This window comes from Alligator mississippiensis, chromosome 2 (genome assembly GCF_030867095.1).
Source record: "Alligator mississippiensis isolate rAllMis1 chromosome 2, rAllMis1, whole genome shotgun sequence".
Taxonomy (NCBI): Eukaryota; Metazoa; Chordata; order Crocodylia; family Alligatoridae; genus Alligator; species Alligator mississippiensis.
In genome coordinates, this window is record NC_081825.1 from 9,535,102 (window position 1) to 9,562,653 (window position 27,552).

General features: G+C 40.9%; 1 protein-coding gene across 7 annotated transcripts in view; it reads left to right on the forward strand.

The window, feature by feature from the left end:
* Positions 1 to 27,552, forward strand: part of CTNNA2 (catenin alpha 2) — an 884,847-nt gene that overhangs the window by 102,419 nt on the left and 754,876 nt on the right. Inside the window, exon 2 of one of the 7 annotated variants that reach the window (XM_059721435.1) lies at positions 10,744 to 10,828. The exons of the other annotated variants lie outside the window; for them this stretch is intronic. The gene's annotated coding sequence lies outside the window, so the exon portion shown is untranslated. The remainder of the gene's footprint in view (positions 1 to 10,743; positions 10,829 to 27,552) is intronic. 7 annotated transcript variants of the gene reach the window in all.

Consider the following 27,552-nt stretch of genomic DNA (forward strand, 5'->3'; position numbering starts at 1 on the left):
ATGGACCAGTGTCCATGCTTAAACATACCCTTGCATAACTCCCTTACCAATATGCTTTTTGGAAAGATCAGAATGAATGCAAGCCCTTGAGTGTATGTTGATCTTCATTTTTATACCTTTTAATTTAGTGATTTTAGGTTCATGCATTGGCCAGTATGAAAAAAACTGTTTTCTGCAGAAATATTTACTTACTGATATTTATATTTGCTATGTGCTAAACAAAAAAACTCACCAATTTGATGCTCTGAGTTTCCATGACAAAATCATAATATAGATTTCTTCAAATAAATGTGAAATACTTTAGCCTCTAGGCTGCACCTTTGGGAAATTTCAAACTAATTTTAATAAGAAAAAATACACGAGTTAAATCTCTGGCAGTGGGGAGCGTTGTAATGCTGACACTATACACCCAATAAATAAATATCTTATTTAAATGCTGGTTGATGATAAAATTACAGTGGCTGCTAAGTTAAGTAGTTTTGTATTGTTTGCTAGAAACTTGATCTGAAATGTGATCATTATGGGATGTACTGGACTAAAGGGTTGAGATGGGAAGGATTCAAAGGGCAGTGCATTGACCACGATCACAAATGATGACCGTAAGGGAAAATAAAATTGGTGATTTTTTTTTTTTTGTCCTTACTTTATGGTGCCTGATAGAGGTTTGAAAGATTTGTTCAAACAACAAAAAACATGAATATCTTTGTATTAAAAATGTTGGTCTCGACTGTCCTGCAACTTTACAATAACCAGAGAACTCACTTTCTCGGCCATATATTTTCTGTGTCTGGCAGGAGCTTCATGAAACACAGCTTGTGACCCTGCCTCTGCTACTTCTGAGCCAAGTAGCGATATAGTCATGTCTGTGCAGTACCAAAGGGAGACTAGAATTTGAGTGGCAGTGGCATTTGATGCAAGTATGCTAATCAGTTTGCCCTACAATCTCACGTAGGTGACTGCTGGTCAGTGTGGAAAATTACACAGCAAGTTTTGAGGGTGCAGCTGTTGGGCAGGATACGTTTGGCATCTGGATGTAACCCTATGCGTATTAAGACATCACAAGAATGAACTGACTGAAAACTGAGGAAATGAGAGAACCCACAACCCTAGAGGAAATGAGACATTGAGCCAGTCTTACATACTCTTCTATTGTAACATGTTGGCTCCAATACTTAATGTACACTTGTATAGAAGACATATTTTGAGAGAAAATTCAACAAACTGTCTCCACTGTTCTGGAGCATATACATCTGTGTTTTGTGTCTGTGCACACCAAGGAGTTCCTTGAATTAACTGTGATGAAAATCAGATGAACTCTCTAACATTTTTGGCATTGTGTATATGTGCTTATATTTGTGTGTATATATTATTACAGTGTTTGTGTACCATAAGAAGCAGAAAAAGATAAAGATTGTATAGAAAATCTTGATAAGCCATCTTTTAAAACAAAAATGCATTGAAAATCATATCAGTAGCACAGAATAATTGCAGGTGTTAGGGTTGACTGGGGCGCATATAGACAGTCTGACCACGTTCAGATGATCGTGGCCATGCGGTATGTAGCACCACAAACACATCTGTGGCACCACATACTGCACATTCATCTGTTCTCTGTGCTGCAAGGAAGCAGCGTGGGGATGAGGGGGGGTTGACTACTGGATATCCAGGAGCCAAAAAAACTTGTACCAAAAATAAAACAAACGGTGGAGTTGGGCACACGGGAATAGTGCATGCCACTCAAAAGTGGAGCCAAGGTTAATAGGTATCAGTTTGTGTTCAGGATATTGAGACGAGGTTGAGGTTAGGGCAACCAGTTCATCAGGCCAGGAGGTCCAAGATAGGATCAGGAGCAATTGGGAATAAGAGCCAGAAGTAGGCAGGAGGGTTCAAGAGAGGCCTTCAAACCTGCAGATCACAAGGCAAGATTACAAAACCAAGATCAAAGTCAGTATCAAGGTCCAAAGTCAGTTCAGAAAAGTTCAGAGCAGGCTTGGGATACAGCAAGGCAGTTTGTTGCCCTGACAGCTGCTGTTTGCTCTGGCCTTTTAAGACATAAATAAGTGGGATAATCTTCCTGCGGCCCTTTAGGCTGGCTCATCCACATCTCTGATTACTCCCAGTTGAGGTCTGAAGTCAGATCTGCCCCAGATGGGCCTAGGCTCATTACAGCAGTTCCCAAACTTATAATATGACATGACTTTTGACAGTGCCATATTAACAGATAACTAATTACCAGAAGATCTCTTAGTGAAATCAAAATGGAAGGTTGCTGCATGATTTATCTAGGTCAGATATATGAAAAGGCTAGTTTAATACAAAGTATAAACTGCAATAAAAAACAGTCTTCACCAGCCATGTAGGCTTCAGATCCTCAATAGAACAAGAGTAAAAACTTCCATTGGGCAAACTCCCTTTCCCTTCACCAAGATTAGCGTCTCATCCTTAAATACTTCTGATATTGTTTCCTTTCGTACTGGTTAAGATGACCTCTTTAGGACCATACTGGAGAGCCTTGCTATTTCAAATAGCTTTTTATCTTCACAATACCCTGGCAATTTAGGAGAATTACTATTTTCATTTCATAGGTAGGAAACTGAAAAAGAAGACACATAAAATGACTTCTAAAAAGGTTATGCAGGGACTCTGTGGTTGAGCTGGATTTCAAGTTACCTCTCCCAAGTCTGCCCAGGTCCTGATCAATTAATCCCATCACAGAATAGCAGGGTGATTTTTCTAGGAAGCAGTCACCATCATTATTCCAAGGTTTTTTGTGCATCGAAAGAATTTAGTGAAATACATCACAAGCATCCACAACTGTCACTTTATTTAAAGGATTAGTTTACTGATTTAATCCACAGGAGAGGGAGCTGATTAGTGATGATACCAGCAGAATTATATAAATCACTTTGCTGTGAAGTAATAGCTATGATTGAAATTTAAAGGTATAATTGAAACTTGTATATTAGTGTGGAGGTTTTGTAGCAAAATAAATATACGTTCAGCTTGACATTTTCGGTATGTAGTCAGGTCTTACCTTGTTTTCCGTATTTCATGAAAGGAAGTATATCATTGCCCTAGTATGATCATATCTTCTCCCTTTAGTGAGAAGCAGCTTCTGCCCAGTCCTGTTAGAATTTTAAAAATTGTATAATGTGATCCAGGTTTGGAAATGTTTTGATGATGATCTGCATCCTTGGGTGTAAGGCGATCCTTATTTCTGAGCAATTGCTTTTTGGTAATGAATACTGAATTATGTTACATTTTGTCGTCTTATAATAAATGAGAATGAAATTCGTTGTACCCAAAACTTTTGTTCAGATGTATATTTGATGCTCTGGCTGTATTTGTCATAGTTATGGAAGGAAAGATAAACCAAAAAACAAACAAACCCCCAAACAGGTAAACTTATGTTGGAAAAAACTGACTTTTGCTGAAATGTTAAGGAAATAATTGAGTAATTTCTGTTACACAGCTCATGGCAAAGCTGAAGTGGTTTATATCACCAGAGTGAAATTGTTTGCTTCATCTTGGGGTTTTTTTGGCATTTGTTATTTCATGAATTCTGCAACTTCTTTCCTTCTTTCATAAAGCCTCAACAAGCAAAATTGTCCCTGTTGTCACGTAGGAATGAATAGCTTTTCATTTGCTCTTGCTAGGACTGGTGCTATTTTTTTATAGAGCTATTTTCCTTTCCACCAACTTCATATTCTAAACAAGTATTCATTAGGGAATCTTAAATGTAATTAGCTATACATAATCATAATTTATTTGGGGGCTTTTTAAAATGTACTGGGCACCTGCATTTTTACAAACTCACCACTGGATCCAAAGAGAAGTAGGCATGTTTGTCAAGCTCAGGCAAAAGAATATGAAAGCGTGCATTCTCTACGCACTAAGACTTTTGCCATTGGTACAAAGTGGAGTCTAATTTTTCCTAGTAAAATATGACCTGGAAGTAGTGCATTTGTGTGAATGTTTTCAAATGATCCTGTTGAGGTTTCTTATCTACATGTGATCAGAAACATATATTATGTTTAATAGAACCAGTAAGCCACAACTCATAACTTTCTGAGATGAGATATGAGGAGTGTAATTTCTTTGCAAAAGAACAAGAAGTCACCTTTTTTAATCAGGATTAATTTTAGAAGTGTGTGTTGCCAGCAGTGAAGAATGGCTGTATGTATGATTTATGTCATTTGTATTGTGTGTGTGTGTGTGTGTGTGTGTGTGTGTCTCAAAAACATGAGTACAAAGACCTGTTTACCTGTATTTAGGGTTGGCAGAATTTGATATTTATTTTTTAATCATTTTGATGGATAATATCAATGTCTATTTTTAAGCATCTATTTTTATGTTCATCTATTTAATTTTACAGGATTACATGAAATTATGGGGGTGGGGGCAGGCAAGTTATTAGTGACTATATTGTGAAAAATTAATGGTCACATGTCAAAATATATGAAGAAAATACCCATAAATGAGTGCATCATAGCTGCTTAAAATCATTCTGTTCTTTTGGTAGTACATTCATCAAAAATGTGAAAAAATTAAAAAAAAACAAAAAAAACACCCCTTGGATCTTGTGTTACAGTTAATGGAATGCATTCATTGCTAGATTCATCAGACTAATCCAGATTTTGAAAGCTCTCCAAATTTTGAGTTTGTCTTTATTGTAGTACAAAACACTGAGCTGTGCAAGTCTGTCCTCAGAGAGGCGTATGCGATGTTTGACTTGAACTTTTCTGAACAAACTGAATGATCTTTTCACAGTTATAGGCGTTGCGAGTGCATGTAATGCCTCACCAGATGCGACAGGGAGTGAGTGGGTCTCACTTTTCCAGTAATGAAGTGCTGTTATGTTGCTATCGCAGGGCATTTTGTGTGCCACGTATAAGTCAGTTGTGCTTGAACTCTTTTGCCTTGCAAGGGAAAATACGCAGAATATTTTCATAGTCACTGCAATTGTGTGGCATCTGAGCCTTGATAAATGGGTCAAACCCTTTACAGTTGGCAAAGATGGATCCTGATCCATGGACTCCGTCTGGTACATTGTGCGATATGGTTGCCTTCGGTTTGCTTTGAAATTCTGAAGCAGAGGCTTGCAGGGCAGATGAGAGGGGCTGGTGGTTAGAGCCCCGTCGCCTTGAGTTCCACCTTTTTCAAAGCATTATTTACATCAGCAGCAGCTTGCAGGTTGCAATTAAGCAGAGCATCAATGCAGTGGATCCGGGGTGCATTTGTTTCCATTTGGAAATGAACAGCGTGGTGTTTTTTTTTTTTCATCCCCCCCAAAAATGCACAAAGAAAAGGTAACTTGCAGTACAGCTCTCACTCATTTCCATCGTCTTCGCCCCTCCTGCATAGCTGTGCTGCCTTCTTTGAAGTGACTACGTCTGGTTCTTTTGTAAGAAGGTCTGTCGCCCTGTCTCAATGTGCACAAGTGTATTTGGGTGCAGGAAGCCAGGAAAGCCGGTGAGATTGCACAGTACATGGGGGCACATGCAAATCCAATCAACTTGCATTGTTGGCACAGACTCGAAAAAATGCTCGCCTTTGCTTGTTGGGTATGTTTAAATATTGCTGGAAAATGTACCACAAATCTGTTGATGTTATGGAACTCATCTGTTTTTAATGCAAGATCAGTGGCCACATGTAAAAGATGAGCAGTACATGGAATGTGCAGCAGATGTGGATGCATTTCTTTTAAGTCTTTCGCTACACGATGCATGTACTTTGTGGAGTCACTATTGATTGACGCACAGTTTTCCCTGTTAGGCCACACTCTCTCAACACATTGAATTTAAACTGACATGACCCCTGTGTTGTACTGAAGAGTAACAGAGGATTTTAATAGAACTTTATTTACAGATTTATTTTTATCACCGTAGAACACTGCAAGGGTGTTAATTGCCGGCTGTCCTGCAAGCTCGGGGGTTCATCAAGTACTAAAGAATTTCTCACCACTCAAACGTTCCTTAATCGCTGCTTGGTGGTGGGCGAAAACTTTAGGCAAGTATTTTTCTTCCACCTGATGTTGTTCTGGGCAAGTGCAAGCTTCTGGTGCATTTTTGTGAAGCAAAGCAAATAAATAGCTTGAATCCCAGGCTGCATTCATTGGAATTGCCTCCAAGCACACTGCACGTACCAGATCGTAAGGAAAATCTAACGCTGCTTCTTTCCATTGTCTCATTCTTCCCAAGCAGGCTTCCAGCCTAGCCTGTGTTGTCTTTGTTTCGCTTTCTTTTAATTTCAAATGAGTTTTACTGTTCAAATTTCATGAATGTGATCTGCCTGCTGGCAGGGTGGATTTGATTTAAATCGTGATCTAAATCACGATTTAAATTGCTGGTCAGGAAGCCTTGATTTAATTGTTGTTTTCTACAAAAAGTGCATTTTTATTGTTTAATATAACCTTAATACATATTATTCACAACTCAGAGATTAGATGTAGGTTTCATTTTTAGAAGGTACACATTATCCGTAGGGACCTACAAAATTAATGGCAGAGGGTGCGTGGCAGCTCGTTTAATTTCTCATGTTCCCCAGTGTGGCCCTGCCCCTTCCTTGATTGGGAGAGGGGCACACCGCTCCCTCATTGGCAGGGAAGCAAAAACCACAGTTTTAAACATGGCATGATTTTTGCCTCCCCACTGGGCAGCAACCGGCATCAGGGCTAGCAGGGCCCCTTAGCAAATCAGCAGTGTTTCAGCGCCATATTTCAAACCACAGTTTTCACCTCCCCACTGAACAAGAGGAAGCTGCGAGCGTGGCCTCTCCAATCAGTGGTGGAGCAGCACACGGGAGAACCTGCAGGATTAGAGCTGCAATGCACCCCACTTCTGCTGTGAATTCGGTAGGTCCCTAATTATACATGTTAAGTAGTGATTTATTTTGGTATTTTTTTCAGATTAATTTTGCAGGTACATCAGAGAACTGTGTTTTAATTTGATTATTTTATTTACCAAAGCTAATTGATGCAGATACTTGTGAAGTCACTCGTAGGTGAACTATCTCCAGTTCAGTAGATTAATCATGGATACTTGGGAGATATTTTTGCCATTCTGTATTAGGAGGGCAACAACAACTGCCACCAAAAACAACAGACATTTAAATTGTTTTATTTCACTAAAACAATAAGCTTATGTATTTTGCATATTTTTCTTCAACAACAAACATGTATAATTATTTTAGCAAAACTAGCATATGTCTTTTTGAATTTTTAACCATTTTAGTTATAAACGTTGAATTAAGTTTTTAACAAAAATTAAATAGATTATTGAAGCCAGGTCAACATGAGAAACTTAAAATACTGGGTTATGCAGCAAACTTGGTTTTCACATTCCTCTTCCTGTTTATTCATAGAGTGGAAAAGAAAGAAAAGCTTTCCAGCTTTTTCAGTTCCCAAGTGATTTCTCAATTTAGAATGAATTAGTCTAAAGGAAGAAGATATTCTTTCTACACCTTCAGAAGAAGCTACTGCTCTTAAAAGCTGGATTATCACTCCAGTAGTCTGATGGATCCAGTGGCTTTAAATGACTTCCACCAGGTCATTTGTGTGACTTTCTTTAAAACTTCACCAGCAAACGCACATTTTTCAATGGCTCATCCTTAGTCCTGAAATGTATTATAGTTGATATTATGGAGGGATGATTGCTGGATGCCCATATCATAGCCAGCTCCTCTTCTTCAGCAGTTAAGGATTGACTCTGGTACCGAGTATTGAGAATAATGGCAGGAAAACTAACCAGAGAGAGTGTTTGATCCATTCATTTTTTTTAATGCCTGTGATTTAATTCTGTCATGCCTATTTTTCTTTTCAAGGTCTCACTTAGTTTCTTCCAAATTTCAACAGCATCAACAATAAAACAGTGATTTTCCCTGCACTTTGTTCAAGGCTACAGAAATTGGCTTTGGGATAGTCGGCATACATTCTACATTTCTTTTTAGCCCAATGTTGAGAACTTTGGCTATGACAGTTCCATCTGTTTTGTCACAATTTTGTTCATAAATTGTCAACAGATTAGTCCAGTTCTCAATATATCGCTCAAAACCATCCACTACTGAGCTCCATTGCATGTCTTGTGCGAGAGTTAGTCTGGTTCCTCCTGCTTTCTTCAGAGCAGTTGCTTCCAAGTGGTTGTTACGGAAGTATTTTGCAATTTTAGTAACATTAACCTTTATTTCAGGAGCACTGAAGTCTTTGGCTAAGAGGTGCATCAAATGAGCACTGCAGCCATATGTTATTAGCTTGGGGCTTTCTTCACTTTCTTCTAGACTTCTCATCTTGGATACATTTGCAGCATTGTCTGTGACAAAGCTGTGCACTAGACATTTGGCTTTTTTACAGTTATAGCTTTTACTGCTACTACTTGTAACTATTCTGCTGTGTGTGTGTGTGTGTTTCCTGATGTATCAATTGTTTCTGTAAGGCAGACAGTCCCTTATTCTGTTGTCACACAAGCACATATTACTGAATCCTTGTGGACATTGCTCCACCTCATGAAGACTCAGGTTAACAGTTTTCCCCTCTAGACCCTTTGCACACTATTCAGTTTCTTTCTCATACACTGTATCCAGTGATTTGCTTGCTATATCTGCTCTGCTGGGTGGAGTGTATCCTGGTCGTAATGACTGAACCATGTCAATGAAGTGTGTGTTCTCAACCGTATGAAAAGGAGAGTTTGTTGCATAAACAAACCAAGTGATTTTTTGCATCAGTTTCCTCTTGCTGTAACCTACACATTCTTATTACAAACTTATCTATGGTTGTTTCTGAATGATGGAGATTTTTTTTTTCTTTTTGCTACAGGTGGTGTACTACGTGACGGGTGTAGGCTGTAGCCGTGTTGGTCTAAGGACCTAGGCAGACAAGGTTCCTTGGGTGAATCTGATATCTTTTATTAGACCAACTCAAATAGTTGGAGAATGGTTATTAAGCAAGCTTTCAGGTTCAAAAACCCTTCGTCAGGCTAAGGAAGTTTTAGCAGTTGGTGTGTGCTCTTCCTGGATGGAATGAAAAGTAAAGAAGCCAGAGGCTGGGCTGGGGAGTCAGTTGTCAGGCAGATTATAATATGTAAAAAATCCAATGTCTATATTTAGTCCATGATTTTTAATATCCAGGAGGTTGATGAAATGGAGCGCATAGGCTCGTTTCTGGGAAGTGTTGTATAAGTTTCCTTTGAGGATCAGGACTGAGAGATTGGAGAGAGAGTGGCCCTTCTGTGAGAAATGTGCCTCCACCGGTAATTGGTTATTTCTGTCTCTGATAGATTTCTGGTGTGCGTTCATTCTGGTGCACAGTTGTTTGGTCTCCTACGTATTTTCCATCAGGGCATTTGGTGCATTGAATGAGGTATATTATATTTCTGGAGGTGAAGCTGTAAGATCCATGAATCCTGATGGCTCTGTTGTGGGGTGTAGTAATAGTGGGGGTGGTGGAGATATGTTGGCAGGTTTTGCGTTTCTTGTCCTGGAACAGATTCTTTTGGTGTGTTCTGGGGTTGAGGAAGTTTGCTTCTGGGGATGAGGTTAGCGAAGTTCAGTGCTTGTTTGAAGGCTAGGATGGGTGGCTCTGGGAAGATCTTTTTAAGAATAGGGTCTCTTTCTAGTATGGGTTGCAATTGTTTGAGGATTTTTCGTACAGGTTCAAGGGAGGGGTGATATGTCATAACCAACGGTGTGCCATTTGGGGGGGGGGGAGGGGGTTCTGTCCTGCAGCAGTTCTTCACGTGGGATCCGGGTGGCTCTTTCAAACGTGTGATCTATCTCTCTGGAGGAGTGTCCTTGTTGGGTGAAAGCCTTTTTAAGATTGGTATGGTGGCAATCCAGGGTGTTCTCTTCTGTACAAATGTGCTGGTATCTGAGGGCTTGGCTGTATATCACAGCTTTTTTGGTGTGTTTAGGGTGATTGCTGGTTCTGTGCAGATATGTATGTTGCTCTGTGGGTTTCTTGTCATACTATGTGACATATATTTGGCTGGAACACTGGTATCATTAGCAGATAACCCTGAAACTGTAGACCGTGATGATGACATTGAAGATACAGGATTCTCCTGTATGTTGAGGATGGATCCTCCTGAACAAAAGAAGTCAGTGCAGTCACTATAGTACTGTTCTTTTAGTATTACTCATTGCACTGAGTACCAATTTAGAAGTGAAAATGTAAAAGGAAGATCTATTTCAGCCAGTATTTTATATCACAACCGCATTAAAAATATGATAGTTCCATAAAGTAACAACTATATTTTTGCTTAAATATTTTTATGAGAATTCAAGTAGTCCAGAAGTCCACCCAAAAGATATGGACAGGGAAGATGGGTAATGTTTAAGAGAGAAGTATGAACTAAGAAAGTTTACTAACCTGGAGATCCTGCATGTTCAGACATGTTTCATTCATCATCTTCAAAGCAGCTTCCTTCTGAGAAGAAGCACTTCTCATAATGGTGCTAAATTCGGGCAACCAGGCCTTGCATTTCTTTGTTGCACGGTTTAATTTTGTACGCATGCCTGATCTACCCACAGATAGATCAGCTTCATTAAAATATTTCCAAACAGGATCTCTCTTACGGCCTGGCAAGCCTGCTGCTATGATAATTTTCCCCTTCTGCCATACCATTTCCTCACTAGATCTCAAATCAATGGAGAGGCTAGACTTAGAAATGTATCCTTCAAGACTTCTGGAATATTCTGCTCAAAATGTTTCTCTTGTTTCTACTGACACTCCCTCCTTCCATTTATCTCCAGACTCTTCCTCCTTGCGCAGATCTACTCCACCCCCAGCACTCCTCTATTAATTTAACTTCTTGAAAACGTGCACTTTTAGAGAGAGGTAAGGACTTGACTCTGTTTACACAAACCTACAGAGAGACAATAGGGCTGTTGGGTAGGTAATCAAGTCTGTTGTGTCTCGTCTCATCTCCATAGACTACTGATAACAAAAATTTTATCTCTAAAAACACAAATCCACAGTTTGAAAGCTGAAACTAAGCAACATAGAGATGCTTAATGGGATCTTCTGCACTGAGCACTGAGTCCCATTGGGTAGAGTGGTTTTCTTTAATTTTTCTGAATATATAGAAGAGCCTCTGCAAACTCCATAAAATTGGGCCCATAACATAGTTTATCGCCTGCTGTGACCTATATATATAACTCTTCTAAAAAGGTTACATGACTATATTGTCTCAAATAGTATATAATTAGAAGTTATAATCCCCATTACTTGATGATATCTTTGAGCTTTTTACCTATCTTAAATTAAAACCATCTTTATATAGGTTTATTTTTTTTAAAGCATCTTAACAAAAAAAAGATGCAATTTGATTTAAAAAAAAATCTGATTTAAATAAAAAACATTGATTTTTATCCACCCTGCCTGTCAGGTGACTTTTGTCTTACAAATTGTGCAGCACAAACTCTCCTCATCTCCCTTGCCTGTCATTTTAACCACTTAAAATTCTAGGTGAGGGCATTCACTGCAGTATTCTTATATAGATTGTCTTTTGCTACCCAGTATTGAAATGAGACAAACCCCACTTAGTATTTTAGTGCAGTTCAACTGCCCAGTGTGACAAACATAACTATGTATAATATATGATCTTGCTTAGCTTTAACTGTACACTTGAATGATGCGCATCATAACTTATTCACAGCTCCGCCCCAGAGCAGTTCGTTATAGCCAGAGATGTAAATACTTGCTCCACTCATCACGTTTTCTATGCATTAGTGAACTCTAAGTTTTGAGGCATCATTTTTCTTAGGTCCCCTTTCTATAAATTTTGATTATTAATGGTGAAAATATTTTTAATCAGTCTGAAGTGAAATCGCTGTTTATCAATGTTTACTGATAAAAATTGAATCCTGACAAGCCTACCCATAGTATAATTAAATGGAGAGATACTGATGATGCATCTCATATGTTTTGATATTATAAAATTGTTTTAAAAGATTTTTATGCTCAAAATAAAGTTTGATCATGTATATACCTTTTTACAGAGACATTCAATTTAGAAGATCAAGTTAAAACAGGTTTTAAGTGTGTGTGTGTGTGTGTATGCAAAGAAAGCTTAAAGTGTGACTGTGTGTGTCTGTGTGTTTGTGTATCGGGAAGAACAGTTTGCAATTATTCCATAATTAAAAAAAAAAACCCCAACGATTATATCAATCACATCTATGCTACTTTGTACCCTAAACACTTTTTCATTTTTTTGTGAAGATAATTTTAGAAATATGTTTTAATCTGTTTTAGAGGCTCTTCATCCTCTTCCCCTGCCAAGAAGAGAATGAAGTAAACATTTTTTCAGTTAAAGTAACTTTAAGTGAGCCTTAAATAACAGAAAAAATACCTGAAGTGATTTGAAGTAACAATATTTGTTTCACTATAAGAATAATCTGAAGCTATGTGTTCAGTATGGTAAGACAATGCAGTAGAATGAAACCTGCACAGTAATTGGGTTCAGAGGACAGGGAATCTAGTAGTGTTTATATGCTTTAAATTTAAGCCTTTAAAAGGTGTTTTTTATTTTACTTTATTTATTTTTTTTAAGGAATGCAAGGAACATTAGAGCAAGGCCAACTGTGTATAAAATCCAAACTTTCCTGTTTTTCAGATGCTTAATGGCTTTCCTTGGTTAGCTTTCATATTACTAGAACTAGAGACATTGTGCCACCATGGGATGACCTTTTGTCTGATCAGAATAAACAAAGATCTTATTGGTTCCTTAGTTCTTCGGTGTTAAAAGGGACTAGAAATACTTTAAGAAGTAGTAAGGGAGTGAAAAAATAAATAGATGGGTGAAATAGGAGACAAGTCAGTTGTGTATGTGTACTCTTGACAGGAACTCAGGAGTGTATAGGAAGTCATCTGTATCTGCATTTTAACCCTGTTTGGGGGCAAAACTGCATCTGTCAAATGTTCTTTCTGCATTTTATATTTTTGTGTACACTTATTATAGGTTTCTAAAGAAAGATTTGACATAAAAATGCTGGTAAAAGTGGATGATGTTGTAAGCTGACTTAAAGTCAACCTAACACCCATTAATCCAGACTGGTTTACTCCCCTGATTTATATGGACAAATCTCTGGGTGGATACCATTGAACAGAGCAAACTGGAATTGCAACCATGAAGGTGCAGGCAAATGTTGAAAAAGGTGCATTAATTTGAGGCACCACGTCTAAAAGTTTATGATTTGCTGTCCTCTGGCCCATCCAGAGAAGGGAAAACAACATAACTTCATTGGCTATGTCAGCCAACAAATGTTACCACTGTGACCTGCTGAGTGATATTGAAGGAAGCCCACTGCTGTGAGGCACCTACCAGAGATGACATATTTTTGTTGTCCTCTGAACTCTTTCTAATCTTGACTTGGATACTCCAAAATCCGTGCAGTTTAAAATTACCTTTTTCTGTAAGGCCATGTATAGGTGCTCCCAGGATCGGAACTACAATTTTGCGGCTTGCTTTAAGTGGTATGATAGTAAATCAGGTGCTAATGGGTCCAGCAGGGGGAAGGAGGGCTAGTAGGTTCCTGTAGAGGAGGGGAGGGCAATTATTTTGGGTGGAGAGCCGCTTACCCAGTTTTGGCAGGCTGTGGAGGGCTGCATGGGTAGCCCTGCCCCTTGACAGGTGCCCCGCCCCCTGGTCACCATCTTGGGACCAATGTCCCAAGTTCTTGGTACCAGTGTCCCAGGGCCAGCACCGGTGGGGCCCAAAGCAGGGCGCAGGCTGGCAGGGGTCTGTGGAGCTGGGCTGGGCTGCACCAGCAGGGAGGGGGGAGCTCCATAGAGCCCCTGCCATTTGGGACCCTATACCCCTGCCGCCCTGCTCTAGGCCCCGCTGATGCTGGCCTTGGGGCACTGGTGTGGGCCCTGTGCTCCCACTGACTCCCCGCCCACTCACACCCAGTGCCCCCCAGCCCTGCAGTACAGGCAGGGGGTAGGGGGCAGTGCACAGCCCCGACCCCCTGCTTGCCAGCAGGGAAGGAGCTGGTGCTGAGTGCGGGGAAAAGTGACCCCTTGCCCACCCCATGGCTGGCGTTCCCTGCTGCAGGTGCTCACAGCCCATGCAGGGCTGTCTGGAGCAGGCACAGGCAGCCCCCAGTGGGCTGCAAGCAGCTGCAGTGTGGGGCACCTGCCACACAGTGAGTGAGGGGCCGCTCTTCCCTGTGCTCAGCACCAGCTTGTAACCTGGCCCCGCTGCCAGGCTGCAGCAGGGAGCGCGGGCCACAGGGCGGGCGAGGGGCTGCTTTTCTCTGTGCAGGGAAAGAGCCCAGGGAAAAGCTGAATGGGAGGGGAAAAGCGGCCCCGCCCCATGGCCAGCGCTCCCTGTTGCAGCCACTCGCAGCCCACACAGGGCTGTCTGGAGTGGGCACAGGCAGCCCTACATGGGCTGTGAGCAGCTGCAGAATAGGGCGCCAGCCACAGGGTGGGGAAGGGGCTGCTTCCGCGCCTGCACTCCTTCCCTGCCCGGGGTCCATCCCCCCCACTTGCCTGCGGTTCTGACGCGGGGCAGCCATGTGCTTCTGGCTGGGGGGTGGGGCCTGGCGGGCCCCACTTGTTGGAGCGTGCTGGGCTTCCCCTTGGTCCTACTGCCCTTGATTCCTGTATTTTGCCCACCCCTGCTGTAGAGGTTCATGGGGTGTGTAGACAGGGGCGTTCACAGGATCAGAGAGACTAGCAGGTCCATGGAGGGGTGTTGGCAGTTATCAGCAGGGATCCTGGTTTTCTCTTGTTTAAAAATTGCAGATTGTCCGATTAAAAAATCCACAATTCTCTGATTTAAAAAGCCCAAATCCATATTTTTCCGCAATTAAAACGAAATGTGCCTCTCTCTCTTGCTGTGTGTGTATATATATCAGTCAAACACAATGTTTTATTGATATATATTTACAGTTTTAAAGCAATTTGGAAGCTTACCAGTGCCTCAATTGTTATAATAAAATACATTCTAAATATCTAAATTTTATATTATACCCTCCTTGAGTAGAAGAATCACTTCCTTGATTTGCAAGCGACACTCCTGCTATTACATCCCAATATGTTACTGGCTTTTTTCCTAGCGTCGGCATATTTTTGATTTACTCTCTTTGAAGTCTGTTGCACACCTCCTACCCCAAGATGTTCTTAAGTACCGTAGTTTAGTGAATCACTTCTTGATTTATGTATTTGATTTTTCTGTCCGTATAGGACTTTGCATTTGACCTCCTAGAATTTCATTCAATTAATGTTGGATATTTTTTGTAGCTTATCAAGGTCATTCTGAATTGTAATCCTATCTTCCAAAATGCTGACCACTCCTTCCACCTTGGTGTCATCTGCAACTTTTTTTTTAAGTCTCTTCAATCCTGTCCTCCAAGTTCTTAATGAGGATATTAAGCAGTGGTGGACCCTGGGCAGATTTATACAATTTGGGGGAAGTTCAAGATCTTGGTCTTAAGCTGCCATCTCTCTGTCTCTCTCTCTCTGTCTCTCTCTCATATGGATATAGATAGATTAGAAACTACTTACTTTCATGAGTTCACCTCTCCTTGAATATCACTAATGCCGTAAGTGGTCTACCTACAAGTTACTAGATAAATACAACAGGCATAAAGCATAGCAGTGTGCTCCTTAGAGACCCAGCACATTCAGAAATGCATATGCTTTTGTAGGTGGTAGCCTGCTTTATCAGATGCTGTTGCTTATGAAAACTTATACATTTCTGAAATACTTGATCTCCCAGGCTGCATCCATATGAGTGTGAATATTTGTTTCCCCAGGGACAAGAAGCAGTGGTACACCTTGTGCCACTGCTACTTGTCCCCGGGAATGCCTGAGCCACACACCCTCTGGCATGCAGCAGGTTACTCCAGATGGGGTAAAGGAGGCTGGGGCCAGTACTGGGCTGTCCCCAGTAACCTTTACATGGGATCCTGGGGGCCTCCTGGATCTGCAGCACTGGTGATCCTGTTGTTTGGAGCCTGGCTGGCAGCCAGAGTGTGGATCTGGCCAGGCAGGCTCTGGCTTTGGTGGCATGCCTCACGTACGCTGCTCCGCTTTTTTGTGTGTGTGTTTGTTTTTTTTTAACCCTGGGATCCTGACTCCTTTTGCTGCTACCCCAAGATCTCCCCTGCACTGCTACCATGCAGTACAGAGAACAGCTGAATGTGCGGTAAGCATGTCTGCGACACCACATACTGCATGACCATGCTCATCTGGGCAGGGTGCAAGGTGCCAGTCTGCCCTATCTTCTGCCTCACTTCAGGATAACAGGGCAAACTACCTCTTTATAAATAACGGGGAGCAAAGGTTTCTCAATTTTCACAATGAATTAAGCTGTCCGGGCATGCCAAAAAGCAAATCTTGCTCTCTAATCATTTTAGGGGAACTGAGTGCCTGTAAGTAGAGGAGCTAAGACTGGAGGAGATTTTAGTGGGGTTCTGTTCTGTGATTGGGTAGAACATCTCCCCCTTCCCTTGCCCCTTTTGTGGGAACATTTAAAAAGGTAATCCTATAATGGGACATTTAGAGTAAAATAGTTTATCAATGAATCTTTTAGTTGTTAATGATATTTTTTTCATGTTTTGGGCATGGCTGTAGACCAGGGGCAGGCAAAATAAGGCCTGTGAGCCAGATCTGGCCTGCCAGGCCATTCTATGCAGCCCACAGGGCCTCTAAAATTTTTAGAAAATTAATATTTATCTGCTTCTGGCTGCCTGTCAAAGATGACAGGAGCCAGGGGCAGTAGGACCCAGGGGAAGCCAGCAGCAAGGCCCACCTGGCCCCCCCCCAACTGGAAGGCCGGTGCCTAACAGAGCCTTCTGGCCTGGGAACTTGGGGCTGCTCCTGCCTCTGTGCTGGAAAGGGAAACTCAGATAAGAACATGGGGGCAGGGGGGGCGGGCAGGGGAAGATTGTGGGCGCTCGCCCCAGTCCTTGGGACCAAGCCAGTTCGTGCTGAGTTCTGAAGTTGCAGTTTATGCAGCCAGGAGCCACAGGATGCCAGAATGGCTGGCAACAGGTAGAAAAGCAGGGAAATAGCAGTGTGCATGTGTCTGCAGGGAGGGAGGGACTGAGTGTGAGTGTGCAGAGAGAGGGAGGGTCAAGGGGTGTGTGTGTGTGTGTGTGTGTGTGTGTGTATTTGTAGGGCGAGTCCCACATGCACACCCTACCATACACTTGCACCCACACCCCACCTCTCATTGCAATACATGCAGACCTCACCCCACAGCTCCTCATATACCCCAGACACCCTCCCCCACACAACCCCCCACAAACTCCATACCTACCCACACCCCACATATCCACACACATACCCACATGCCTTCACATTTACTGTCCCAGAGAACCTCACACACACATCAATACCCTTCCCCACACCTCACACACCCACAGCTCCCCACAAACTTATACCCACCCCCCATTCCTTCCAGCCCCCCAAATATACAAGGATAAGACTTCATTTTAAGCTATTGCTCAATCACCTCTATGTACACTACGCAAACACGTGTCAATCAGGACAAAAATATTTTTTGAAATCAAATTAATGCATGTTGTAGATGTTTGCTTTTTAGAATAGAATTTGGTATTCTTCTGGTTCTGCAATGGCAAAACTGCTTGCTGAAAAGTACTTCTGTGGGCAAGGGGAAGGATTTCTGATGGAAAAGCTCAGGCATTAGGGGGCAGGACTTCTAGTCCAAAGTTGGTGACCAAGGAGTGGGGCACCTGTCAAGGGGCTGGCCTACACATGTGGCTTGCCAAAACTCAGTAAATGGCCCTCCAGTCAAAATAATTGCCTGCCCCCACTCTAAACTCTAGAGTTTAGGCACATTTATGGTCTGGGTCGAAGAAGCTTGCAGATTTTTTTTTTTTTTTCTTTTTAGTACTTTTAAATAAAGGCCAAGGGAATGAAGAGCTACATTTAAAAAACTGCTAGAGGAAGAAGGCTGATGGTGGTTCCCATATTATCCTGTTATCCAATATCCTTGAAGAGTACTTCAGAGTAAATTACTTTCAATCTTTCCTGTTGACACTGTTTCACTTTATACAGAATCTCTTAATTATTCATTGAAGCAGGGATTAGAAACCTGGTGTCCTAACTGTCCAGATATAGTGTCAAATAGTTTTTTCTGCCTTGATCTTGCATTTTTGTGAATAAACTTGGCCAATTGCATGCCCCAGGGCTTCACTTAAAAGATAATATGAATGAGCTCCCTCCTGGGAGAAATGTTGAGGTTGAAAACATCCATCTTCTGTGAGAGAGATTGGGCTAAGTAGCTTAATTAAGTAACCTCACTTCTACTGGTTGTCCTTCTAAAAATTGAGATACGTTACTGAAGCCTCTTTTCTGCAGTTAGATAGCCAGTTATTTTCACTTTTTAAAATAACTTTTTCATGTATAATTGGCTAGATTGTACAAGATAATGCTTATAAGTCTTCAAGTTGAGTTTATGGTCCTGGGTATGAATGATAAAACCCTAAGGTTGCCTATAGATGTGAAACGAGGCTGCTCGAATGCACTGTAATTACCGTGGTCCAGCAGACTCGTGTCATGTGTATCAGTGTCCCCGTGCTGGAAAATGGCGGCGGGGTGCTCATCAGAGTTTTAGTTAAAGGACTTTTGCCACCATTTTTCAGCACAGGATACATGTGATGCTCCAGGTGCTTTTAATTAGAGTAGCTCTCAAAGCTGCTGTAAAACACTCCCCCTCTCCCCACTCCCGGAGCACATGTATAAACATCCTAAATGTCCTGCAGTTGTTTTACCTATGCTGGCATGGCTGTAATCCATTGGGCCTGAGCTCTATCCTGCTTGTCATAAAAGAGAAGGGGAAACTGTTGTGGTGTTTCTTGTGAGGTCTTTGTGATTCTGGAACTTACTCCCCTCCAGCCATGGGATACTCTTGGTTTTGTATGCATATAGATGTCACAGGCCCCTACTTGTGTTTGGGAGGAAAATGTTTGCAGTTATAGTGGATGCACACGTGAAATAGTTAGCAGTGTCGACAGCCTCCACTGTTACTTAGAATGGAAAAAATAATCATATGAAAAATACAGACTGTTGCCATGCACAGATTGCCAGTAGATTTGTCAAAAACAATGGGCAAGATTTTATGAATGTAGCATTTAAAATTTGCTGATTACACCTGGGATTAAATGTATTTAAATTTAGCCATACTCTCCAGTTTTAGGTGGCCTTGTATGGAAAGCAGTTAAAACTTTCAAAGCATAAAAATGAAGATTATTGGGAGCTTAAAACAAAGTTGCTGTGATTGCTTTGGAACTACCGAGTAGCTCTTCAAATGATAGCGCACATTATCCTGATTCAGCTTTCTTTGGTAGAACCACTCATTTGGAATTACACTTCCCCTACCATGCTAGATATATTTAATGAAGCACGTTTGCTAAGAAACAAAACTGTGGACTATCAAGTCAAAGATCTTTACCTCTACCAACGATTTAGGAATATCAGAAAATAAATTAGTTGGGCTAGGTGACCTAATGCATCTTTTCCAGTTACTCTTCAGGATTCTGCAACCACTATTTTTACATTAGCTGGAGAGGTGAATAATTGTAAAAGACTGTTTGGGTTTGGGGGGGGGGGTGGAGGGAATTTTGGCTTGATGCATTGGAAATAAGCCAGTTTAGGCTTTATGAGCATGGGCTCACTACAGATAGGTTGGGTCAAAGAAATCTAATGTGTTCAAAGGAACAACAGATATAATGAAACTAGGACAGTGATGTAAGTTACCAGAATGTTGGTAAAGTCTGCAGGAACTTGCTTTACAGGAAGGTAGATGATGCGCAAGATGAGAAATCATGTAAGCTAGCAGGAGCATTCAGGAGGGTTATCATCAATGGCAGTAAATCCTCATAGAGTGAAATAACAACTGGGCTGCCACAGGGCTTTGTGCTGGAAACAATCCTGCTTAACATATTATCGATGGAGATGGAAAATGCAAATACTGTTTTTGCCTGGTATGAAAACTTACAAGTGGTACAAAATCAGGAGAGAGAGTTGCTACAGTAGCCAAAATAATGAAATTGTAGAAGCTTTTGGACTGGGCAGGTAGATAATTTTCATTACAGGAAAAATATATAGCATAGCTTTTGAGGCAGTAAGACCAAAAACCAAAACATCAATTAAATGTATTAAAGCTTAATGATATGCAAAAAGAGTGGAAGCAGAAAAGCTAGGGTTTTTGCTATGAACATGTTCCAAACAGAGGAATATATTGCTTTAAAAAAAGGTATGAGATTAAAGCTTAAAAAAATTAATCTGTTCCATATGCTTACACCTGGAACCTTTTGTGAAGTTTAGGTAGCTTAATTGAAAGGATATTTAGTTTCTAAAGAGAGCACAGAGAAGGAATGGTATTATGTGACTGGCTGATCTTATGTTATGGAAAGGCACGCTCATGAAAAATGCTATTATGTAGTAGAAGCCACAGGCAGAAGTGGGGCTGGTTCTTTTTAAAGTTTTCTAGTCTAAGAGTAGGCACTGTTGCATTTTTTTAAAGGAATAGACAGTATATTTTTCATCAGTAGAAACATGAGAAGTAAAGTGTAGGTTACATTTTAGGAAGGGCTTCTGAAGAGTTGTTAGAATTTGCAAGTTTTCTGTGCTATACTGGAAATGCACGCCTGGAAATGCATGACTAACCGGAAGGTAATCACCACTTACATACTACCTTGATAAATGCTCTGTAAATGTCAATACCAGTACCTAGATACTTTGAATAGCAAAGTATGATTTAGCTAATCAGGCTTGCTGAAAAACAGATGATCTCTTTTGGCAATGTGTGAATGTGAATTAGTTTTGGTTAATCACAAACATTTTATTTCTACTTACTTTAAAAAGAGCGAATATTGCCATTGTATTACCAGCAAGTGATGGGAAGGATTATGAGAAATGGTCCAGGCTGAGCAATACGGTGAATATATGAACATTTGCTACTTTGGAAAGTGAAATTTACAGCCCCGTTGCAGAGGAGATGCGTTCCTGAGAACGGGTAGGCAGCATTTCATGAGTTCACTCAATCTAGTGATTTTATTTCTGAATGGTGATCTGCACCAAGTGTCTGAGTTGAGCTCAGAGGTACTGGTTAGTAGTTGAGTCTCTTGGTATGGACTTCCCTCAGAAGCCAAGGGGAATGTAAAATGGTTGGTGGTCCAGAGTGACGTTTGCAAATGGTGTAAGGATGTGGTTGCCTTTCAGTGTTACTTATGCTTCGAAGTGATCAAGGTGCTTTTGAAAATGGGTTTTAAACCTGTAAGAAATGTTAAGTCTAGCTACTTAGCAGTAAGCGTATTAGTTTTGATTAAACGTTGCCATCTTGATAGTTCAAACATTGACACCTGGCAGTCCCATCCATCTGTCTTCCCCCTGCGCCCTGTGACAACATCAGGCTGAGCATCTCCTCTTGGCTTCTCACCAAATTACTACTCAGGGACCCAGGCACTATGTCCTTCAGTAATTATTATTATTATTATTATTTAAAGATCTTGGAGTCTGAACAGAGTCTAGGCACTCTAGCTGAATCTTGGGGTCCCTTGTGCATTTCTGATTTGTAGGCCTTCTATTTCCTGCTCCAGAGAGGTGGTCCAGTTGCCTGTCTCAGGGTTCAGCACCAATTCCGTTTTAGGTTTTGAGCTGCGCTGAATCAGCAGCTCCTACAGCCAGAAGGATTACCACCACCACTGCAGGTTGCAGAGTGAGGCAAGATGACCCACCTCCTCAGTAGCTTGTAATGTGCTAATCTACCCTGCCTTCCACCTCCTCGATCCAAATTCGGCTCATGAGTTATCTGTTTGACACCCATGCTTAAATTTAAAAAGGAAGGTTCATTCAGAAACTCTGCAAAGCTTGCATCTATTTCAGTGCATCTGACAGCTCGCAGCCATCATGTGAACAAGCTAGAAGGCTCATACCTTCAGAGAAAGTCTGGGACACAAACTCCTGGAGAACCTGTTTCTATTAGTTGGAGCTAGCTTATGGTCTAGGATGTTTATATTTAAATTTAAATATGATCATCCAACACAGAGGGGCACTTTAAGGAATATGTTTGTACAACCTAGGAGTTCTGTGGGAGTTTCTGAATTCTCTGTACATAATCTTTAACAGGCCTGAAAAAGATTATGTACAGAGAGTTCAGAAGCTCCGAGAGAACACCTGAGCCATACACTCGGGTCTCTCTTTGTGCAAATACGCTTATATGCAACGAACTCATTTATACCAGAAACTCTATTTGCGCGAGAAAAATTCGATCTTATGCGAAGAAGCATGCACTGCGGCTATGCCGTGATGTGAGTGAAGCATTGTGGGAGGGTGAATGAGGCAGCTATACGATGCCATCATGCACTTGCCTCAGTCTCGCATCGTCCATTGTTATGTGCGGTGCTATGCTACTTGCACTCGTATTGTGGTGCGTCTATTTGTCTTTATTATTGAATTAAGTGAAATATCATCTAGGGGACCCTCTAGTGCAACTTGTAACCCTGCCCCTTCTGAGCTAGCCATGAAGCAAAACAGGAGGCTGGTACGTATCCGTATTAATTAAATATAATAATGGATTCACTGTATGCAAATCCACTTTAGGCAAGGTTTTTTTGGAATGCAACCCTTGCATAAAGAGACACACGAGTGTACAAACATATTCCTTAAAGTGTCCCTCTGTGTTGGGTGATGGGGGGTGTTTTTGATTATTTTATTACTTTATGCGTAGGAAAAAAATCATATTAGAAAACTTTGGACATGTATAAATGTACTTTTTCTCAGACACACTGGAGATCCACTGCTTTGAAGCAGACTCGACTAATCGAGTTTGCTCCTCACGGGAGCAGACGCGCACCACGCTGCGCTGCTTACAGTCGTGTAAACAGTGAAATGTGTGTCAGCGCAGAGAAAATGGTGGTAGTGCATTTTTTTTAATGGAAGCACCTCCGAGGTGTTTTAGTTCGAAAGAGCACCACCACCGTTTTCTTTGCGCTGACCTGCATTTTGCCACTTTATAGAACTGCAAGTGTCGCTACACTGGGAGCTTTGAAAAGCACCCGGTGCTGCTTTGCTTGTACTTGTAAAAATGCCCATTATCAATAAATATGTCAGAAACTTGTTCAGACGAACAGAGACAAATTTTGCTCCAATATATCCTGTCCCTTATTTTAATTTCCCTTCTCAGGAAAGGTTATTCAGGCCTCCCATGTCAATTCCCATTATTTCCGCCAGATCTGCTGGAGGCTGTGCTGTGTCAGTGACTGATGATAGGCGCTCTTATCCACAGGGATTGTGTTTTCAATGGCCTCTTCGTTGTCATCTTGTTTTTGTCCTCTTCAATGTTAGCAGCTTTTCTTCTTTCTTTTTTCTCTCTTCCCCTTCATATGCCCGTGGTTTTACCACATCTAAGTTCCTCATTAACTCTTCACACCCTTACATTTCTGTATTTCCTTCTCCACCACATTCGTTGTTTTTTTTTTTTCCGTCCCTATCCTGACGAACAGAATCCAGTGGACTGGAAGTAGGACTAGGAACTGGGATTTTGTGAGTTCCCTTGCTGTTGCATTGAAATGTTGTATGGCTGTAGTCAAGTCACTTTTTTTCCCCCTGTAAATTGTAGTTTGTAATGGGGAACGTAAATTGATAAAATACAAGAGCCCTGATAAAGAGGAGTCACTAATCTTACAATAGTTTTCTATCAAAAATCATAAACGGACTGATCACTAGACACTTGGTCTGGAAACTTGCAGTATTAGTACTGGGTATTGGAGAGAGAAGAAACTGTGCATCAGAGAAGGGGTTTGCTTAAATCATCGAGGAGGGGGAGAGAAGGCACGACCAATTTTCATGGCTTGATCATGGCCTAAAGTTCTATTAATGTGGTCGTTTTGCAGTGGCCCCTCCCCTCAGCACTGATTGGCGGAGAGGCCGCATGGGAAGGATGGACAAGGGGGGTGGTTGCCATCTGGTCTACTGCCCTTTATGCTCCCCTGCCAGCCAGTACCTTCCCCTCCTGGCAGTGAGGACCGCTGGTTCCCACTGGGGGGACACCATTTAAATTTTATTAAGTTTTATTTTTTGTTGATTTTATTTTATTTTTTTTTTTTTACAGACAGTCGCCAATTAAGTAGGACCCCACTGACTAGATATGTTTAATATGTTCCAAATAATATTTTCAACAATTGCACTTTTTGTAAATTTGAGATATGGAGTTGCTCTAGGACCCATCATTGTCACAAAATACTGTAGCCATGAAGGCTGCACTTATTGAGAGATGAGTAATTGTCAGTGGTATGGAAGCAGAGCTATGGTTATTTAACTGTGCACTAGTGTACTTCCTAATTAAAAAACTGGCAGTATTCCTTTAGTATTTTTCTAAGTATGTTAGTGTTAATGTTGTGTCAGTAGCTGTGCATCTGCAACTCTGAATTAAATGTTTTTGCCTAGGACATTATCTTCTTATTTGCCTCACAGGACTGTTCAGGATTAATTTGTTCATATTTCCACTTCACTTTGAAAATTCAATTTACTTGATAAGGTCTAAGTGGTGTGTGTTTCCCCTTTCTCTTTTCTATCTCTCTTCTTACTCTCTTTCTGCTTTGTTCATTTCCCCCCCTGTATTTAACCCTCTTCCCTTTTTCTGTTACTCCCAAACCAACAAAAAGAATAACAAACCAGCAAAATATATAGACATGTTTCGCCTAACATTGTCTAATTGCAATCACTAATGCCACGTTAGGTGTACAGTTCTTTGTACTTACAGTGTTGCTACTAGGGTCATCCACCATGATGACTCGTTATCTAATCTTTAAAGCAGTGATTTGCAACCATAATGTTAGCAGTGTTAGATGTGCAAATGTGATTCACAGGAAAACCCCAGAGATTTCAGGTAGAAATCTTGAGTGTTAGAAACATCCTGACTTGTTGTGGTCTTTCTGAATTCTTTGCAACAAAAGAAATGCTTTATTATTTAAAAAAAAGAAAGAAAAGAAAATGGCAAAAAAATAAGAGGGGGGATTTTCTGAGGGGTGCCTTGAGTCTAAAAAGGCCAAGAACCACTGCTTTAAGAAAATCAAATGTGGGTTTCTTCCATCTTTCTCTGAGGATGCTCTGGGTGCTGTATACCCTCAGAAGTAAAATACTGAGGCAGATGCCACAGATCTTATACAGTCTGGCAATTCTTTTTCTAGGAAATACATATACAGTAAAAGCTCTGTTACCTGGCTTCCCCCGGGAATGGGGGATGCTGGTTAATCAAATATTCTGGTTAATCAAACATACACCGTCTGGTGCACTCTCCCGGCATCAGTGTGTTGGGGGACAGGGAGGGGAACCCTGCGCAGGCTGCTTTGCCCTGGGCCGTGGGCCAAAGAAGTGGCAAGACCTGTCCTCGCAGCGGTGGCGAAACCTGAAAGTGGTACTTTCTGTTTTGCTTTTGCCGTGTCCCTCGGATGCTGGTTAATAGAGTTTTCTGGCTAATAAAGTGCCAGTTAACACAGTTTTTGCTGTAATAATGTTTCCTTCGCAGATATTGCTTTAATATGGACAGCTAAATGGTATTTTTTTGTTTCACTTAAGTCCCTGTAAATAAATAAGATGAACTAGAATTTCAAATGCTTGATTTTGACCATTGAAATGGACTTTAAAGTGGATGTTAGTAGAACTTGGAAGGAAAAGCCATCTCCTCTGGATGAAAATGAAAATGTGTGTTGTGTTTCTTTCCTCGCTTCCAAGATCGAGAGGACAGAACCTTTTTATATTCAGAACAAGACCTGAAGATTTCTTAAAGCATTGTTGTCAACGGTGCCTGTTGCAATACAATTTTCTTCTTCTGATTGAAGTTGGTGTGAACCGCTTTGCCCATGCAGAGTTCTGTTCACAGAGTTCTGTTCTTGTGTCCATAAGCAGTAGGCTCTTTATTACCACAAATATGTTCAATCACCTTCCAAAATAAGAGTTTTAATTTAACTGACATTGTTCTTAACTGCCTTTCTCGTAGATTCATAGATTCATAGATGTTAGGGTCGGAAGGGACCTCAATAGATCATCGAGTCCGACCCCCTGCATAAGCAGGAAAGAGTGCTGGGTCTAGATGATCATGCTCACCTTTCCTATAGTGCAGGGGTGGGCAAAATAGATTTTAAAAGAAATATCTTCTGGAAGAAGTTGGACTATTTGAAGACTGCTCAAAAATATAGTTTGATTTGCAGGTGTTGAACTGGGTTGAAGGGGAAAATGGATTTCTTCCTTGTTTTATGTTTCAGAACCACTAAATCAAGTGGAGGAGAAATTCTGACAGATTCCTGGGATAGGAATGTACAGTAGGTGTCTGTCAAGTTGTGTGATGATTGAAAAATGTGGAGTTGCTTTTAAGATACGGACTACAATCATCTGTGCAAACGTTTCATCAAAAATATGGCGTCTAGACTATATTATATCTCTTTCACTGTTGACAACTTTCTGCAAGGCTCAAAGATGAAATAATGCTCTGCCAGTAGATAATAAAGAGGTGAAAAATAGTGAATAAGTTTGTCAGTGAAAGTTGATACTGAAAAATACATGTCCCCTCCAATAAGTATTTAGAAGTGTATCGGCCACAGCGCAGTTCAATGAAATCTATCCCGAATAACAAGCAGCATCATATACTTGTAAATGATAAATGTTGCCCTCCAAAAAACCTGACATAAGAAAGGCTGAGGTGGTATTTATCTAAACATAATCTCCATACAGTTTAAAAAAAAAAAAAGAGAGATTAAATTTATTAATAGCAGAAACCTCTAGAGCAAAACAGGCAGGAGATAGTAAGGTAATATGGGAAATGCTGGTGTTCTTTCTGCCTAAGTTCATCCCCCCCCCCCCATGATTGGTCTCGCTTTCTCTCTCTCTCATGAACATATATTTTTTGTGCGTTTAAATTAAAAAAACAAACAAACCAAGGTGTGATGATTTGCCATCATCCTCTACTATTAACTGATAATACAGAATATCCTGCTTGCTGTTCTTCTGACAGAAAACGAGGCAGAAGCCTGGCATTAGTTGTGGAGCTCTGAGGTTCTTGTGTTAAATACAGTCTTCAAGGCAGTATCTTTTGCTGCTTTGGGTAGAAGAGATAACAAAACATGATGAACAGCCTATTTCATGTTTGACTCTTTTATCAGCCTAGAATGAATGTGGTAGGAGTAGCAAGGAAGACTTTTTAATCTCTACAGATTATGCTTAAGCATGTAACTCCTATTCAGTCATTTATCATGCTGTGTTGTTACAGTGGCAATAATTAGTGAAAAACAATGACAGTGTGTTTGACTCAATGTTTGTATGTTTGTGTGGTTGGTTAAATGATCTGGCTTTGCAACAAATATAAGACGATCTCCTGCTCTATGGCAAGGCACAGATATTCCTTGTCTACGTGTTATGATTCATTAATTGTAGAGTTAAAGAGATTTTCTCCTCCCCTCCCACGTTGGTTATGATTCTAAGGAATTTTTCTTCTTTCTCAATCATTGTGGAGGTGAACAGCCTTCAATCTCAATCACTGAGGGCTGTTCATCACTTTAGGACTAGATCTGAGCATGGCATGTAAAAAC